The sequence below is a fragment of the Malus domestica genome, chromosome 16 (genome assembly GCF_042453785.1).
Source record: "Malus domestica chromosome 16, GDT2T_hap1".
NCBI lineage: Eukaryota > Viridiplantae > Streptophyta > Magnoliopsida > Rosales > Rosaceae > Malus > Malus domestica.
The window spans coordinates 22,438,377-22,453,815 of NC_091676.1; the positions used below are offsets into that span (position 1 = coordinate 22,438,377).

The following is a 15,439-nucleotide window of genomic DNA, read 5'->3' on the forward strand; positions in this document are numbered from 1 at the left end:
GAATTATCAATATGTATTGAGAAATGCTAAGTAGACTCTCTTAAAGTGACACTCTCCTTAGACTTTCTATCACCTCACAATTTAACGTTAATTCTGTGTCAAATTATAAAACATTGTGCAAAAAACATAAGGATGTAAAAAATCCATGAAGAGTCCCACTTTTGAAAATCGTCTTAGCATTTCTCATATATATTTCTTTATTTTCATTAAAATACTCCCAAAACTCGGCTATTACATTCAAAAAAAAAAACGTTCATTTTTTCTGTTTAGGGGACAAAAGTTCTCCTTCCTACGTAACCACCTTAATTATTCACACAAACAATATGTGAGCTTCATCTATACATTATACACATTATGGCATTCGTGTTCTTTCGCTATAGGACAAATTTATTGGGTGAATTTTAGTGGTTGTTTCACCTTTAATCCTCAAATTCTTGCCTGGTGCACAAATTTTTAAAACTTGTTAAACGAAGACAATAATGACATCAGTTACAAAAGTAGATAGAATTATTGGTGAACATACAATTTCATACAATCATTTTTAAGTTGGAATAAAATTAACACGGTGTCCACTATGTTCGGAAACCATTGTTTTGACATATACCAAATTACCACAACTTTTGCAAGCTTTAGAAAGAGGTGAGAGACGTTGAAGTGGAATCTAGTTTTGCACTAGAAAATTTTACATGTCCGTTGCTACGGGATTGAAAGTTGTATGAAAAATTATGTTTGCAATTGAAAATTGTATAAAAAATTATGTTTGCAAGATATAAAAGATTGCGCTTCAAAACATTACTATTTACACTGAATACATTTGGAAAATTGTTCTATACAATAGTTTTGATCGACACTTTCCTCAAGTTGCTCCTTGGGGCCTCTCATGACTCTGCCTTGGCCCCTTTGTTATCTGGATCCCTGCTCTAGCTCTTTTCTTGGGGTCTGATCTCACAGTCTTGCATGTCTGAACTTAGTGCCTTCAAATATGTATAACCACATAAGCATAGGCTTAGGATCGGGGAGAAGGTTATAGGGTAATTCTTTTCAAAACTGTATAATGTAAAAATATATATGATAAGCAATACCATTTACATACATGTGGAGTGTAGGTAGGTAATTATTGATCTTTTTTCTTTTCTGAATCAAGAACACTAATTCCAAAATACACACGTTCAAGAACCCTTTCCAGGCAGTTGAACATTAAGAACGATGCTAAGTTGAAATTGAGACAATCAACTTATGCAAGTAATTATATATGTTTTAGATAAGCACCTGGCTTGTGGCAGAAGTATAAGTTTTTTCTTAAACGTCATGGCCACTTTCATGCGTTATTGTAATTCATCTTCACCAGATACAGAAGAGTGACTCCTCAACGTATCCAATCTTTACATGCAACACATTTAACAAAATCCAGTGACTAATCATAAAGGCATGGCATGTAGGTACAATTATTAACAACGACAGTGAATTTAGGATAAATAAAGGAAATTGTTATTAGTATTCCAAAAATCTCATTCTACACTCCAAACTTTCTATATTAGGAAAGAAAAATACACTTGTAAGGAGTGTAGAATGAGATTTTTGGAGTGCCAATAACACTTCCCTAAATAAATCCAGTAATTTTTGTATAAAACAACATGAAGGTATGCACAAAATTTTTGTGTGAGCAAATGAATATCCAGCTGTACTGAGACTTGCATCATGCTCCAACCAATTCGGTTTAATACGTAAGAAAATTGTTGTACTTCATATTTGCATCAGTAGTACATCGGATATCCTAAATTATTGTTCTAAGGATAGTTTCGAAAATCCCAGAAAGGTCATTATTTATAGTGCAATGGAAACTTTGTTATTATTTTAAGACGGATAATGATAAGATGGTATGCCTAGGACCAGGAAAATAACCTACAACTGCATAATAACACGGACGAAGGATTTACTATATTTACCGTACCATGTCTTTTGTCCATGTCCATTAGTTAATTCAGCCAAAAAAAAAAACAACATATAAACAAAAGAAAGACAAAAAAGGGGATATTGAGATTACAAAAGGCAGCAGATAACACAAAAAAACACATGAAGAGCAACTGCATTTGAACCTCTCTAACTTTTATGCAGCTGTCACCAACTGCGTTGCTAAAGAATTCACAGGAAGACTTGAAATGAGCTCTTTTGCTGCTGGGATGCCCACCGAAAAGAAAAAAAAACAATGAGAAATTTTTGTCTTTAATGGGCTCTCATCCAAACTGGGTACACTATCATTAACAAATTACATCCCACCTTGAAAGACGGAAGCATCGCCACTGCCTATTTCACCTAACCTTCATGAAATGTGACCTTTAATTTTTTTTTTTTAAAAAACATTTTAAGCCAAAAAGAAACCATGTGTAAAACCAGTTAGTATCATACCTGTAACGTCCTGAAAATTCTAATTAAAAAGCTAATACCTGAAAATTCTAATTCGGAAACTAATAATTAGGATAGGCTTAAAAATTTATAGCGGAAGATAACCATCAAATTCCCTTCCTTGGACAATTTTCCAATAAAAATTAATTTCAGTTATTTTATTATGGCTGTATCTAACCTTCTTGTTAGACTGACTATGTACCCTACGAAGGGATCAAGTCATTCATAGTCCGTCATTAAGCTTCTAGAACAACATCTTTCCACAAAATTTGCAGAAAATAGCATTATTGGACCAAGTTTAGGCTCCCCTTGGAGCATTCAAAACTAAACCAAATCATATAATATTATATGGGTTTTGAAGCTTGTGTTCTGTACTTTAAAACCATATAAAGTTTGTAGAAAACGGAGCTCTAAATTGGAAGTTATGACAAAAAGAAAATGGAGTCTTGAAACTGGAAATCCAGCTTTCTGCAGCTGTTTGGCAGCTCGCGACCCAAGTTTAAATAAGGTTTTGTTCAATCAAAACTCAACGGAACTGAGTGAAAACAATTAAGTTACGATCATGAACATATGTACTTTCAACACACTAAAAATTTTCTCCAAAGAAACACATAAAGACCTAGAAATTAAGAGCCAAATAAAGCTACTCGAAACTTGAGTTTTCTTTGCATAGAAATCAATTTTCTGCAACTTATGTAACAACCCACTTCCAATTCATATAACAGATCCCAAAATACTTTCAGGTAGTCCTGAAGTCAAGTATACAACATCCAAAACTAACATAACTCAAAATTAACAAGAAAATGACCTTTTGAACCAAACCCTTGACCAAGAAATTTGATGTACACACCCAATCCGAATTACCCAACTCTAATTCATGTTCAGTCTAGTTCATTGAATGATAGAAAACCCTAAATAAAACTAAGAACTCCAAATATATCATGGCAGTTTCAATTCAACTTAAGGAAATTAAATTTGAAAATCAAGATAATCAAGGCACAAGGAATTTACCCTTCAAATCCCTGAATCCTTCCTTCACAATCACATTCTCCATTGTGCTTTTCTATATCATTCTTGTCAACATCTTCATCCTCATCCCCTTCACCTTGACCCGTATCAGGTTGCATCCTCAGATAACATTATCTCTTGTAATTTTAGCGCCACTCCTTTGAAACCATTCAAAAGTTGGTTTGATGATTTTGGGTTGGCCGGATAATGTGGCTTTAACGCCGGGTCGGTTGTGTGTGTGGTACGAGGAAGGAAAGAGAGGGATGGAGTGAGAGAGTTTCTGGAGAATTCCAAAAATGGGTGGAAGAGACGGGAAGAAGTGAGATAATGACTTTCTCGAAACCCACCACAAGAAAATTATAATCCCCTCTTTTCCTCATTTAAACTTAATTAATATCCTCAAAAATAATATAAAATCTTGTTAATACAAATACGTAGGTTACAATAGTGAAATCCAGGAACGGGATTTCACATTCTTCCCCTCTTTTAAATTTCAATAACCAATTAAATACTTAAAATAATCAGGATGTTACAATACCTATTTATCTCATCTTCACTAAACGGTTGACCAAAACAAAGAGTTGTATCAAGCCCAATGCCTTGAACCCCATTCAAATCGTGGTCATTTTCAGCCAAAAGAGAGGGAGCAATCAAGTGGTTCCTCTTCAAACCAAGACCAGCTTCGATATCTGACATATAGTACCATTCAAATGGTTCAGCATGTGGCTATGATCATAGTTTAGCCTTTGGTTACTTTCACACAGTTGTATGTTATCCTTCAGCCATGATCACTTGGTCATAATTTGGCATTTGGTTATGATCATACGGTTATTATTTAATATTCGACTACGATCACACGATCATACTTTAGCCTTTAGCTACAATCATACGGTCATCATTTAACATTTGGTTGCAATCACACAATCATAATTTAGCCTTCGTATGCGATCACATGACCATAATTTAACTTTTTGTTACGATTACATGATCATAATTTAACCTTCCACTACGATCATCCAGTCATAATTTAGCCTTCGGCTATTCGACCATGGGTTTTGGGTTTTCAACCCTCGGTCTTCGGCTTCGGCCATAATTCAATATAGGGTCCCTAACCCTCAATCTCGAGCCTTCAGAATTTATTTCAGTCTAGGTCTTCAGCCCACAGTTTTGTGATCTTCAACTATGAATTTGTGCAGTGCTAACATGCCTCCAAAGTCCAAATACAATGATTTGCTGCCTTCCGTCAACAACTAAGCAAAAATATAATTGTAAGCAATAAAATAATATAATTAGTTTGATGAACAAAATAAAATGCATAATAATTCTCCTCATTTGAATAGTGGTTGCCTCGATTCATGAGAACTTAAATATTTTCATATGATATTTGTTGGAGAACAATTCAGAAATAAACAGAATAACAGAAATAAACAGAACTTGAAATTCACAATTTTTATTTCACAAAAGGTACTTGCTATACAGAATGAAAAGTATACAATAAATACAGAAATTAATATAAGAATGTCAACGGTACTAACTTGATTACAGAAGGTAGAGGCTAGCGTAAAAGCTATGTCCTTCGAACAGTAATTCCGTCCCACTCTTGTGCTTGTGGTTCTATAACGTCTGCTCGACCAGGATACAACTACCTAATCCTATAACCCGCACTGGATTAAAGAATTCTAGCGAATTGTTTTGTGTGTTTACTTTCTCTGGAAAGTTTGTACGGAAGAAAAGGAAGAAGAAAAGATTATTCATTTGGATACCATGGATTGCAGATATATAGGCTGTTTCACACCCTTTCAAATACCAGTTCAGTGTATTTGAAGGTTCACAACTCTTTTCTAAGAGCTTTGTCTTTTAATCAAAACGTTTTTAATTAATTAAAAACGTAATCCGAAAATTAAAATTAATGAATCAGATTAATTTTAAATTCCAAGGCCCCAAGTGCCCCAAGGCCCAAGGCCCTTGTCTTGATTAATTAATATTAATTGGATTTAGGCTATATTATACAAGCCTAATCCACACAACCATAAGGCTCAAGCCTTCAATCCATTTCCAAATAACCCATTTCTAATTACTAGACTAAAACACTAAATCTATATAAAGGCCCTTGAGAATCTTGTTTTCCCCAATGTGGGGCAAGAGTCTCAAAACTTCCAACAATACCCCACATTTTGAGACGACTGTTTGGTCCTAGAGAAACTGAAACACGAGAGTAAACAATAGATGTGACTTACATCAGGAAATGTGTCTTTTGGACTTGAACCTACCTTAGTATATACTTATCGGATTTACTAGATGACGCAGTGAATATAAAATCTTGAACTGTTCATCTCCGCAGTAAACCAAGACAATAAGCAAAACATATGTCACACCAACACATTGCAAATTCATACGTTTGTGTTCATTTTGGTCCTGAACAAATCCTGGATTCATGAGAGCTTTAGAGAATGTAGCCATGTAATTCTCATAAATGCAACCCCACATTTACTCTCATATAGGTGATATTAATTATGAATAGGCTGCTACTATTCCACTTGATTTACAAGTACCAATATCATTAAACTAATGTATCCTGCACCATCAGCAGTCACCACACTTCTTCCATCATAGGAATGGGTATGTAAGTGTGTTTCTTCTTGAATCTAGCCAAACCAGTTTGCCTATTGAACCTAGACCATGAGATCTCCAATCACTAGGTTAGGTTTCCGTTTGGCAGTGATCTTTGGCTTTGTCGAGGATGAATCAACACATGTTTGTTGCGCTTGTCTCCACATGCTTTAATGTATCATTTTCACTTGTCTTATCTGTTCCCTTTGCATAAGTGGTATTTTCCCTGGTTTTCCCTTATGCATGTGTGGCATCTTCTCTTGTAGTATTTGTCCCCTGATGCAGGAGTGGAATGCAACCCTTGCATTTGGATGGTTTATCACTTCTTGGTGACTGGAGATCCAGCTCCAACAACAGTTGAAGATGACTACTTGAGAGCAATTCTAGGTAAACAATCAGGAAAGGTTTCAGACAGTCAGTTCCTTACCGGAAGTTTGAGTGGAGGTTCCGACATATTGCTTTCTTTATCATTGTCTTTGCAGGTAAGAACAATGACAAAGGAAATGACAAGGAGAAAGCATGATATGAGATACTCTTGCTTTCGACCCTGATGATATGAGATACTCTTGCTCTTGTGTGACTTATTTTGAAGAGGTATTCTCGGAGAGGAAAAAAACAGAGTATTTCGAGATTCTTTGTTGAAGATGCATTCTTGGAGATGAGGAAGAGTTAGGTATTCTTGCAGGTCTGCCTTGTTATGGAAAACAAAGGTCGACATATATAAAGATTTGTTTGTACCATACTTGACCAATCCCGAAACTATTGAGCACCGGTCAACGTTATACTGTCAAGGACCCAGAAGAGTTTCCCTCCAACCAGGAGGCCAATCACAGCGCGACACGTGTCGACATCAGAAGCCAATCATAGTGCGACACATGTCAACATCAGAAGCCAATCACAACACAACACGTGTCAATGTCAGAATGAAACTAGAAACTCTCTTCTATAAATAGAGATCATTCTCTCACAATATTTCCTAATGTCATTTGTACTAAATCATTCACTAATACTCACTAAAGGAGAGCTTGAACCTATGTACTTGTGTAAACCCTTCACAATTAATGAAAACTCCTCTACTTCGTGGATGTAGCCAATCTGGGTGAACCACGTACATCTTGTGTTTGCTTCCCTATCTCTATCCATTTACATACTTATCCACACTAGTGATCGGAGCAATCTAGCGAAGGTCACAAACTTAACACTTTCTGTTGTACCAAAGTCCTTACTGATTTTGTGCATCAACATTTGGCGCCGTCTGTGGGAACGACACTTATTCTCACTCTCTTCAGCTTTGTTAAGTTGGTTTCCACCATTCGTACACTTTTTTTTTTTACCAGGCATCCCTCTCCAACATGGGGAGCGAAGGAAGCCACAACACACAGAATGACACCCCTCTTGCCCCTAGTGTGAAACAACGAAAGAAAGAATGAAAGATGGTTGCTCTTCAAGCTAAAGTCGATGAGCTAGAATGTTAAAACAACAAGATAGTAATGAAGAATGAGGTCCTCCATGAGCAATATAAGAAGCTCTTTGAGATGCTCCACGAAACTAGGCGTACTCAAACACGCGAACTCGTTACCCTTGTAGACATCAACCATCATCTGGATGCCTCCCAACAAGGAGGGTCACCTTCCTTCAACATGGGTATCCCTGATGAGGAGCGAGCTAATCATCAAAACATTGATCAACATGAGACTTCTCTCAATCCAGCTGCTTCGACCTGAAGCAGGAGAAGTGGAGAAAGACACCTCCTTGCAGAAAGGTTGGAAGGATCGAAAACCGTTTATCGTGATTGTCGAGACTTCCTAAAGCAACGTCGAGAGAATCCCCTCCACATAAGCTCGAAAATCAATGACCCAAGGGTTTCTGAAAGACTCGGTCCCCTCCCACGTCCCAGGCCGGCTACCAATTTGGGGAAGAGGCAACAAGTCCTAGAGAAACATGAAGGTATAGGGGACTCAGAGATGTTTCGACAGACATACCTTGAAAGTCAGTACGGCGAGTCTAGGGAAAAATCACATGCTCTTGATCAAACCTTCCTACTTCCAAGAGGATATGGAGATTTATGAAAGAAAGCTCCAGTGGTACATGACTCCACTCAGGACCATTTTGTCCTACAGCTTCTTAAGGAAGTAAACAAGTTGAAGGCCGAACGAAAAGCTGAGATACCTGATTGGAACCAACTTAGGCCTGACCTTCTTACAAGGAGGATCCTCAACACCCTCTCCAAGCAAAGACAAAGCAGAAGCTTGGCTTGCAACTCTATATTGGAAAGGAGGACCCGATTGAACACCTTAACCTCTTTGAGTCCACCATGGCATACCGGATGCACACCGACGGATATCGATGTCTTCTCTTCCCCTCCACCCTCTCTGGCGGAGCTCTAAACTGGTATTGCCGTCTTCCACCTGAGACGGTAGACTCATTTGAGGAATTGAGGAAACTGTTTGTTTCTCAATATATTTTCCAGACCGATCGCTTATATTCTGCAGATAACTTGTACATTATTCGCCAGAAGCCGGACAAGTCACTACGAGAGTATGCCGGTCGCTTTAGCCATGAGTATTCTCGCTGCGCTAAGGAAGATGACAAGACCGCCCTCAAGGCTTTCACGGCAGGCCTACGTGATTGTTTCTTCAAGTACATGATCAATGCCAACACTTGGAAGACTTACTCTGAGGTGATGGCACAGGCTTACAACCATGCCTGCGCCGAGGCAAGGACATATTAAAGGAAGCCCCCCACAGCCACCCCTTATCAGCAAGTAGGGAGTGGAAGCCAGATTTAACCAAATGAGAAGACCTCGACCTTCCAAACGGCATCGGTGCCTCCCCCTGCCTTACTGAATACTTTGTTAAGTCAACAAACATATCAATCTCAGGGCAAAAGGAAAGATTTCCATCCTCACCAGTCTCATTTTAGTAAAATGAGTAAGGGACACTACTACGATAATTAAGGGTATCACCATGATAATCCTCGACCCCAGGCAATCAACACAGTGGGTCAAGCACGTGTCAGGACAGCCTCTACCCTGAGGTATGAGGTATACACACCTTTGAATGCCACATGCGTGGCCATTTACCCCAGCATAGCACACCTGATACCGAAGCCAAAGCCGAGGCACCTGAATTACAAGTCCACGAAGAACACGGGCACGTTTTGCTGCTACCACGAGTATAACGGCCATGACGGCGAGAAGTGTATCACTCTTCGTGATCATATTAAAACTTTGGCACGTGAAGGAAAAATTGATCAATTCCTCCTTCACCCTCCAAGGGGTAACTGTAACCAACGCCAGGTGAATGTGATATATTCCATAAGTGGTGGCACACCCATATCTAAATCTTCCAACAGGGCCATGAAAAATAGTGAACGAGCTTTAAGGTCTGGCCACCAAGTGTTTCACGTGTAAGACATTATGGGAGGCAAGCATCAAAAGCCTAGCTGGGATCCAATATGTTTCTACCCTGAAGAAGAAAGAGATATCATCTACCCTCACGACGACCCACTGATCGTGGAAGCTCACATAGCCAACTTTGAAGTACGACGAATCCTGGTAGACATAGGGGCTTCGGTCAATATCATGTTTGCCGAAGCTTTCAGGGCACTTAATATAGCTGAACACTTGCTCGATCGCTCGATTTCCCCTCTGATAAGCTTTTCCGGTGATATCGTGTAACCTTTGGGGAGTATACACTTACCTTTCACCATTGGTACATGCCCTTACACATCTACCATTACCACTAACTTCCTGGTGGTTGATTGCCCAAGGGCATACAATGTCCTCTTGGGATGCACATGCACCAATGATCTCAAGGCCATGGTATCCACACATATGTTGTTGATGAAATTTCCAACCCCCTATGGCAATGGTTACATCAGAGGAGATCAACTTAGTGCACGGTCATGTTACAACACTTCGGTCAAGCAACAGCACCTGCCTGTGCCCAAGGAAACCCTTTCTATACATGACCAAGTCATAAAGACCAGCCCAGATGAAGCCAACTTGGATCTTCACGGTGGCAACAGTCAACCCGACGATCTTCTAGACGACTCTTTCACCCAGCAAACATAACCCGCTGAAGAGTTAAAGAAGGTCCCTATCTCAAAAGATTATCCGGATCGCATGGTGAAGATTGGCACCACCTTGTCACCACCCATTTGGTTAGCATTGATCTCTTTTTTGCAAGAGAACACCGAGGTCTTCACCTGGTCATATGAGGACATGCCAGACATCTCTCCCGATATCATCTGTCATCGCTTAAGTATTGATCCCAAGACCAAGCCAGTGAGACAAAAGCGAAGATCCTATGACGCTGAACGGTACGATGCAGTGAAGGCAGAAGTTGAAAAACTCAAAGGCATAGGCTTCATCTGCGAAGTCAATTATCCAACGTGGGTAGTAAATGTTGTCCTTGTTAAGAAGAATCTGACCAAGGAAAGTCTCCTGCTCCAAAAGGTCTTGTGGAGAATGTGTGTCGATTACACTAACCTAAACAAATGATGCCCAAAGGATAGTTTTCCTCTTCTTCTCATAGACAGACTTATAGACACTACAGCAGGGTGTGAACTCCTGAGTTTCATAGATGCTTACTCAGGATACAACCAAATCCTCATGAACCCTCCGGACCAAAAACACATAACCTTCACTACTAACAGGGGACTATATTGCTATAAAGTCATGCCCTTCGGCCTAAAGAATGTAGGAGCGACTTATCAGAGACTGGTCAATTCAATGTTCACCAAACAGATTGGGAAGAGCATGGAAGTTTACGTTGATGATATGCTAGTCAAGAGCAAACATGCTGACCAACACATCACCAACTTATTTGAAACTTTCACCATTCTGAAGAGGTATCGAATGAGGTTGAACCCTAACAAATGTGCCTTTGGCGTAGGCTCTGGCAAATTCTTAAGCTTCATGATAAGCCAACGAGGCATTGAGGCTAATCCCAAAAAGATCAAAGCAATCCTCAATATAAAGGAACCGGTAACTTCAAAAGACATCCAAAGCCTTACTGGCAAGGTGGCAGCCTTAACTAAGTTCATCTCTAAGGCTATAGACAGATGTGCTCATTTCTTCAAAGCACTTAAGGGAAGTAAGAAGTACATTACATGGACTGATGAATGTGCCAAGGCATTCAAGAACCTCAAAGACTACATGAGTAAAGCCCCTCTGCTCTCCAAACCTGAGGTTGGTGACACTCTCATTATCTATCTGTCGGTATCGGCTTCAATAGTAAGTTCCGTTCTCATTTGAAATGATGGTAATGTCGAATGGCCTGTTTACTATGCTAGTAAGGCCTTACAAGATGCGGAGACACGATACTCCAACATTGAAAAATTGGCTCTAGCATTGGTCATGTTTGCTCGAAAACTTCACCCTTACTTCCAAGCACACTCCATCATCGTGCTTACCAATCATCCTCTTCGACAGATACTCTAAAGTCCTGACACTTCCAGGTGAATGGTCAAATGGGTGATAGCATTGGGTGAGTTTGACATCTCCTACCAACCAAAGCCAACTGAGAAGGGCCAAGCAGTGGCAGACTTCATCGTCGACTTCACATATCCTGTTGACATTGTTTCTATGCCTAAAAAAGTGGTTTCATTACCCTCGGAAGCTCAGAAAACAGAACCAACAGCCCTAGAATGGAGCCTATATGTTGATGGCTCGTCCAACTAATAGGGTTGTGGAGCAAGACTAGTCTTTACGACCCTTGACAAAATGGCAATGGAGTATGCTTTTCGTTTCAAATTCAAAGCGTCGAACAATAAGGCCGAATATAAAGCCCTCCTAGCAGGCTTACGTTTGGCCAAACACCTTGGGGTTAAACGAATTGATATCTTAAGTGACTCCTAATTGGTGGTTAACCAGGTCACCAATAACTTTGATGCTAAGGATAGCTCAATTGCAGCATATCTGGCACAAACACAATTGTTACTCAAGCACTTCCACTACCAAATCACCTAAATTCCTCGAGTGGCAAACAGTCATGCAGATGCTTTGGCTCGCCTCGCCTCAGCGATGGAAGACAAGATTGGGAGAAAAATTCAGGTCGAATTGTTGGTAGCACCAAGCACCATAGCTGCGGAAGTGTGCAACTTACAGCAGGGGGATAGTTTGATTACCCCGATTTATAGATTTCTTACTCATGGCACCCTTCCAAATGACAAAGTCTAAGCTAAGCAAATTCGATACAAGGCTAACCGTTACTTGATCATTAATGACCAACTCTACAAGTGAGGTTTTAACCTACCATACCTAAGATGCCTTACGCCCGCAGAGGCGGAAACTATCTTTCGGGAAATACATGAAGGAGTCTGCAGAGATCATGCTGGATCTCGATCCTTAGCACACAAGGCTTTTTGCCAAGGATATTACTGGCCAACACTCTACCAAGATGCCATCAGAATATCCTGCTCATGAGATAAGTGTCAACACTACGCAACTATTCCTCACTTCCCTTCCGAGCTGCTTACTCTTATGATCAGCCTTTGGCCCTTCGCCCAATGGGGACTTGATTTGATCGGTCCAACGCCTGCAGGGAAGGGCAAAGTTCGCTATGCAATCGTTGCAGTTGACTACTTCACAAAGTGGGCCGAAGTAGAACCCTTAGCAACCATTATTGAGGTAAAAATATAAGATTTCGTATGGAAGAACATCCTTTGCAGATTCGGCATTCCCAATGCGATAGTCACTGACAATGGGTGACAGTTCGACAACAATAAGTTCAGGATGTTCTGCTCTAAGTTCAACATCAACTTATGTTTTGCCTCCCTAGCTCATCCCTAGTCTAATGGACAAGTTGAAGCTATCAACAAAATAATCAAGCAAACTTTGAAAACCAGCTTGGACAAGGCTAAAGGTTGTTGGCCAGAATTTGTACCCCAAGTTCTTTAGTTATACTGCACTTCGTATCAGACATCAACAAGAGAAACCCCATTCTTACTTGCCTTTGGTATAGAGGCAGTTGTCCCAGTTGAGCTTGAGTAAGCAACGTTCTGAGTCCAGAACTACGTGCAAAGTGAAAATGACAAACAACTTACCCTTAACTTAGATCTAGTCGAGGAACACAGAAACCAGGCTCACTTGAAGAATGTCACCTACAAGCAGCGCATCTCCAACTTCTATGACTTAAGGGTCAAACCTCATTCTTTCAAAGTGGGGGACTGGGTATTGAAGAAAAGATTACTCTGCGATATAGTCCCGAGTGAAGTAACACTTAGTCTAAACTGGGATGGACCGTTTGAAGTTGTTGGCATCAGTCACTCTGGCTTCTACAAGTTTAGAAGCTCCGATTGCAAGACCCTTGGCCATCCATGGAACGCTGATCACTTGAAGTACTATTACAAGTAAACTCACATTGTACAAGTGTTAAGCTTCAGCCGTTCGGCATCCTATGTAACGAAGACTATTTGGCATGAATTCAATAAAGAAGTGATTTAGACAACTCGATCTTAATCCTCTTACATTCCTAGCAATGAAACACTCGGGTTCAAAGCTTCAACATGAATGCTTCCAACACGAAACAAAGTCTAAGTATATGTCAACAAGACTATACAAATAAACGAACAGCTTCACAGTATATTCGTTCAATCATACATTCCAACACATTCATACATAAGCCAACTGTGCTTTGAAAAGGTTCAACATACTTTGTGTCATTCAACACTTGCTACAATGTGCCTAGACACCTTACCCTTATTCTCACCAACCAAGTGATGAAATGTGAAGAAGGAACTCATCTTCATGCCACCAACCAGGTGATGAAATGTACAACCCGTATTCTCATTCATGCCACCAACCAGGTGATGAAATGTACAACCCGTACTCTAACATCATTTGGCAATTTGCCACTCATACCACAACCAGGTGAAGAAGAAACTCATCTTCATGCCACCAACCAGGTGATGAAATGTACAACCCGTACTCTTCTTCATGCCACCAACTAAGTGATGTAATGTACAACTCGTACTCTAATATCATTTGGCAACTTGCCACTCATGCCACCAACCAGGTGATGAAATGTACAACCTGTACTCTCCTTCATGCCACCAACCAGGTGATGAAATGTACAACCTGTACTATAATATCATTTGGCAACTTGCCATTCATGCCACCAACCAGGTGATGAAATGTACAACCCGTACTCTCCTTCATGCCACCAACCAGGTGATGAAATGTACAACCCGTACTCTAATATCATTTGGCAACTTGCCACTCATGCCACCAATCAGGTGAAGAAGGAACTCATCTTCATGCCACCAACCAAGTGATGAAATGTACAACCCGTACTCTCTTTCATGCCACCAACTATGTGATGAAATGTACAACCCGTACTATAATATCATTTGGCAACTTGCCATTCATGCCACCAACCAAGGGAAGAAGGAACTCATCCTCGTGCCACCAACCAGGTGATGAAATGTGATGAAAGGTGATGAAGGAACTCACATTCATACCACCAACCAAGTGATGAAAGCAACTCACCATTCATTCCACCTACTAGAAGACGAATGTACAACTTATACATATGAACTTCTAGCATTCACAAATAATAAAAAACCCTCAAGCTTGACAACTCAACTAGGGGAGCACTTATGCCCAACAAGAGTTATAATCACCAACAAAGTCTTATTACAAGCCAACAACAACTTCAGTGCATTGTTGGAAGTATGCCCACAAAGCCACTCATTTGATGTAATAGCTTTTGGAATACTTATTGTATTAAACTTTTATATGTTTAATGAAGGGCAAAGCTTATTGTTAATCACTATTTATTGTATCATGTGTTTAAGCAATAAGGGAATCCAAGGAATGTATTTGTTCTAAGAGAGAAGTGATCTAATGAGTTAGATTATCGAGACCTCTCTCTTATGTTCATTCCTAAAACGTTCCTAGCCATAGGATTGCCAATTGGGCATTGACAATCCGCTAAGGTTAGTATGTGTTATGTTGACTCAAACGTGAGTATGAACTAGTCTCAAGTCATTTGGTGTTGGACACTGAGACAAACACATAGGTGCTCGAAAAAGTAATCGAGTACACTGAACGTCGATCAAAAGAGAGTTCGAACATACATGTCATGTATGAACTCTAAAGTTGCAATATGCAAAGTAGTCCTTTAACCTGAGGCATCATAGATGTCTAATGGTTAGGTCCTTGATCTTTGATCATGTCAATGGCATTCCTTCGGATTGTCCACGGCATTGTTGGGGTCAAGCTATCTAGTCATGTAGGCATATGAATGCACAACAAGGGATCTCTAACCTTCCATGGTGGAAGGAGAATACTCTAAGATATGATTCTAAAGTCTTTGGCCAAAGCATATGAATATGACTTAGGAAGTTTGTTCCAAATCATATTCAAAAGAATCATATAAGAAAGTATCACATTGGATAGTAGACATGAAAC

The 15,439-nt window shown here is 39.8% G+C and overlaps 1 long non-coding RNA gene across 1 annotated transcript; it reads right to left on the reverse strand.

Moving 5' to 3' along the window:
• Positions 1-711: 711 nt before the first annotated feature.
• LOC108169731 (uncharacterized) lies at positions 712-3,836 on the reverse strand. The gene is made up of 2 exons (XR_003769778.2): positions 3,415-3,836; positions 712-974 (listed from the first exon to the last, which is right to left on the reverse strand). It is a non-coding gene; the product is annotated as an uncharacterized lncRNA (long non-coding RNA).
• Between the last annotated feature and the right edge of the window lie 11,603 nt (positions 3,837-15,439).